Genomic DNA, 5000 nt, shown 5'->3' with positions numbered 1-5000 from the left:
TTAGGGTTAGGATTAGGGTTGGTGTTAGGGTTAGGGTTAGGGTTAGGGTTAGGGTTGGGGTTGGAGTTAGGGTTAGGGTGTTAGGGTTAGGGTTTAGGGTTAGGGTTAGGGTTAGGGTTGGTGTTAGGGTTAGGGTTATGGTTAGGGTTAGGGTTGGTGTTAGGGTTAGGGTTATGGGTTAGGGTTAGGGTTAGGGTTAGCGTTAGGGTTAGGTTTAGGGTTAGGTTTAGGGTTAGGGTTAGGGTTAGGGTTAGAATTGGTTAGGGTTAGGGTTAGGGTTAGGGTTAGGGTTAGGGTTAGTGTTAAGTTACCCCGAGCACTACCCCTCGCCCTAGGCCTACGCCTAGCACTACCTCTGATCCTACTCCTACCCCTGGCCCTACAGCTCCCCCTACCCATAGGCCCACCTCCATCCCTACCCCTAGTCACATCTCCCAATCCTTGTCCTAGGCCTACTCCGAGGTTTACCCCGACACCCACCCCTTGCCATTTGCCTACCCCAGCGCTACGCCTAACTCTCCCACTAGCCCTACCTCGGGCCCTAGACCAACGCCCAGTGCTCACTCTAGTCCGAGGCCTACCACTTGCCCGTCGCCGACCAGTACACCTTGCCCTACCGTTAGCCAGAGCACTAACCCGTGTCCTACGAATTCACACTGGACCCACCCTTACCACACCCTAATACAGCCCTACACCTGTTCCGAGTCCTAGGACTACCCGGAGCACTGCCGTGACACCTACCCCTAGCCCTCGGCTAACCTCTACCACTACCACTCGTCCTAGGCCTAACATGAGCCCTAACCCTAACACTGCTTGTTGGCCTCTGCCAACCACTAGCCCTGCATCTAACCCTACCCCGAGCACGACCCATCGCCCTAGGCCTACGCCTAGCACTACCTCTGGTCCTATCACTACCCCTGGCCCTACAGCTCCCCCTACCCATAGGCCCACCCCCATCCCTACCTTTTGCCACAGCTACCACTCCTGGCCCTAGGCCTACTCCGAGGTTCACCTCGACACCCACCCCTTGCTCTATGCCCACCCCAGCTCTACGCCTACTTCTCCCATTAGCCCTAGCTCGTGCCCTAGACCAACGCACATGGCTACCTCTAGTCCGAGGCCTAGAACTTGCCCGTCTCTGACCAGTACACCTTGCCCTTGTTAGGGTTAGGGTTGGGGTTAGGGTTAGGGTTAGTGTTAGGGTTAGGGTTAGGGTTTAGTGTGAGGGTTAGGGTTAGGGTTGGTGTTAGGGTTAGGGTTAGGGTTAGGGTTAGTGGTAGGTTAGGGTTAAGGTTAGGGTTAGGGGTTAGGGTTAGGGTTAGGGTTAGGGTTGGTGTTAGGGTTAGGGTTAGGGTTAGGGTTGGGGTTAGGTTTAGGGTTAGGGTTAGGGTTAGGGTTAGGGTTAGGGTTTAGGGTTAGGTTTAGGTTTGGTGTTAGGGTTAGGGTTATGGTTAGGGTTAGGGTTGGTGTTAGGGTTAGGGTTAGGGTTAGGGTTAGGGGTTGGGTTAGGGTTAGGGTAAGGGTTAGAATTAGGGTTAGGTTTAGGGTTAGGGTTAGGGTTAGGGTTAGGGTTAGGGTTAGGGTTGGTGTTAGGGTTAGGGTTAGGGTTAGGGTTCGGGTTGGGGTTGGTGTTAGGGTTAGGGTTAGGGTTAGGGTTGGTGTTAGGGTTAGGGTTAGGGTTAGGGTTAGGGTTGGGGTTGGTGTTAGGGTTAGGGTTAGGGTTAGGGTTAGGGTTTAGGGTTAGGGTTAGGGTTAGGGTTGGTGTTAGGGTTAGCGTTAGGGTTAGCGTTAGGGTTAGGTTTAGGGTTAGGGTTAGGGTAAGGGTTAGGGTTAAGGTTAGGGTTGGTGTTAGGGTTAGGGTTAGTGTTAGGGTTAGGGTTCGGGTTGGGGTTGGTGTTAGGGTTAGGGTGGGTTTGGGTTAGGGTTAGGGATAGGTTACCCCTAGCACTACCCCTCGCTTTAGGCCTACGCCTAGCACTACCTCTGGTCCTACACCTACCCCTGGCCCTACAGCTTTCCCTACCCATAGGCCCACCTCCATCCCTACTCCTAGCCACAGCTCCCACTCCTTGTCCTAGGCCTACTCCGAGGTTTACCCCGACATCCACCCCTTGCCCTTTGCCTACACCAGCGCAACGCCTACCTCTCCCACTAGCCCTACCTCGGGCCCGAGACCAACGCCCAGTGCTCACTCTAGTCCGAGGCCTAGCACTTGCCCGTCGCCGACCTGTACACCTTGCCCTACAGTTAGCCAGAGCACTAACCCGTGTCCTACGAAATCACCCTGGACCCACCCTTAGCCGCACACTAATCCAGCCCTACACCTGTTCCGAGTCCTAGGACTACCCGGAGCCCTCCCGTGACACCTACCCCTAGCCCTCGTCTAACCCCTACCACTACCACTCGTCCTAAGCATAACATGAGCCCTAAATCTAACACTGCTCGTTGGCCTCTGCCAACCACTAGCCCTTCACCTAACCCTACCCCGAGCACGACCCATCGCCCTAGGCCTATGCCTAGCACAACCTCTGGTCCTACCACTACCCCTGGCCCTACAGATCCCCCTACCCATAGGTCCACCCCCATCTTTACCCCTAGCCACAATTCCCTCTCCTGGCCCTAAGCCTACTCCGAGGTGTACCTCGACACCCAACCCTTGCCCTATGCCTACCCCAGCAATACGCGTACCGCTCCAACTAGCCCTAGCTCGGGCCCTAGACCAACGCACATGCCTGCCTCTAGTCCTAGGCCTAGAACTTGCCCGTCGCTGACCAGTACACCTTGCCCTTGTTAGGGTTAGGGTTAGGGTTAGGGTTAGGGTTAGGGTTTAGGGTTAGGGTTAGGGTTAGGGTTGGTGTTAGGGTTAGGGTTAGGGTTAGGGTTAGGTTTGGTGTTAGAGTTAGAGTTAGGGTTAGGGTTAGGGTTAGGGGTCAGGGTTAGGGTTAGGGTTAGTGTTAGGTTACCCCGAGCACTACCCCTCGCCCTAGGCCTACGCCTAGCACTACCTCTGATCCTACTCCTACCCCTGGCCTTACAGCTCCCCCTACCCATAGGCCCACCCCCATCCCTACCCCTTGCCACAGCTCCCACTCCTGGCCCTAGGCCTACTCCGAGGTTCACCTCGACACCCACCCCTTGCTCTATGCCCACCCCAGCGCTACGCCTACTTCTCCCATTAGCCCTAGCTCGTTCCCTAGACCAACGCACATGGCTACCTCTAGTCCGAGGCCTAGAACTTGCCCGTCTCTGACCAGTACACCTTGACCTTGTGAGGGTTAGGGTTGGGGTTAGGGTTAGGGTTAGTGTTAGGGTTAGGGTTAGGGTTTAGTGTTAGGGTTAGGGTTAGGGTTGGTGTTAGGGTTAGGGTTAGGGTTAGGGTTAGTGGTAGGTTAGGGTTAGGGTTAGGGTTAGGTGTTAGGGTTAGGGTTAGGGTTAGGATTAGGGTTGGTGTGAGGGTTAGGGTTAGGGTTAGGGTTAGGTTTAGGTTTATGGTTAGGGTTAGGGTTGGTGTTAGGCTTAGGGTTAGGGTTAGGGTTAGGGTTAGGGATTAGGGTTAGGGTAACGGTTAGCGTTGGGTTAGGTTTAGGGTTAGGGTTAGGGTTAGGGTTAGGGTTAGGGTTGGTGTTAGGGTTAGGGTTAGGGTTAGGGTTCGGGTTGGGATTGTGTTAGGGTTAGGGTTAGGGTTAGGGTTAGGGTTAGGGTTAGGGATAGGTTACCCCTAGCACTACCCCTCGCCCTAGGCCTACACCTAGCACTACCTCTGGTCCTACCCCTACCCCTGGCCCTACAGGTTTCCCTACCCATAGGCCCACCTCCATCCCTACTCCTAGCCACAGCTCCCACTCCTTGTCCTAGGCCTACTCCGAGGTTTACCCCGACACCCACCCCTTGCCCTTTGCCTACCCCAGCGCAACGCCTACCTCTCCAACTAGCCCTACCTCGGGCCCTAGACCAACGCCCAGTGCTCACTCTAGTCCGAGTCCTAGCACTTTCCCGTCGCCGACCAGTACACCTTGCCCTACAGTTAGCCAGAGCACTAACCCGTGTCCTACGAAATCACCCTGGACCCACACTTACCGCACACTAATCCAGCCCTACACCTGTTCCGAGTCATAGGACTACCCGGAGCCCTCCCGTGACACCTACCCCTAGCCCTCGTCTAACCCCTACCAATACCACTCGTCCTAGGCATAACATGAGCCCTAAACCTAACACTGCTCGTTGGCCTCTGCCAACCACTAGCCCTTCACCTAACCCTACCCCGAGCACGACCCCTCGCCCTAGGCCTACGCCTAGCACTACCTCTGGTCCTACCACTACCCCTGGCCCTACAGATCCCTCTACCCATAGGTCCACCCCCATCCCTACCCCTAGCCACAATTCCCACTCCCTAAGCCAACTCCGAGGTGTACCTCGACACCCAACCCTTGCCCTATGCCTACCCCAGCGATACGCGTACCGCTCCCACTAGCCCTAGCTCGGGCCCTAGACCAACGCCCATGTCTCCCTCTAGTCCAAGGCCTAGAACTTGCCCGTCGCTGACCAGTACACCTTTCCCTTGTTAGGGTTAGGGTTAGGGTTAGGGTTAGGGTTTAGGGTTACGGTTAGGGTTAGGGTTGATGTTAGGGTTAAGGTTAGCGTTAGGGTAAGGGTTGGTGTTAGGGTTAGGGTTAGTGTTAGGGTTAGGGTTAGTGTTTAGGGTTAGTGTTATGTTTAGGGTTGGTGAAAGGGTTAGGGTTAGGGTTAGGGTTAGGGTTAGTGTTAGGGTTAGCGTTAGGTGTTAGGCTTAGGGTTAGTGTTAGGGTTAGGGTTAGGTTACCCCGAGCACTACCCCTCACCCTAGGCCTACACCTAGCACTACCTCTGGTCCTACCCCTACCCCTGGCCCTACAGCTCTCCCTACCCATAGGCCCACCTCCATCCCTACCTCTAGCCACAGCTCCCACTCCTTGTCCTAGGCCTACTCCGAGGTTTACCCCGACACCCACCCCTTGCCCTTT

The sequence above is a fragment of the Rhinolophus hipposideros genome (assembly GCF_964194185.1).
Source record: "Rhinolophus hipposideros genome assembly, chromosome: X".
NCBI lineage: Eukaryota > Metazoa > Chordata > Mammalia > Chiroptera > Rhinolophidae > Rhinolophus > Rhinolophus hipposideros.
This window is presented reverse-complemented; position numbering follows the sequence as displayed.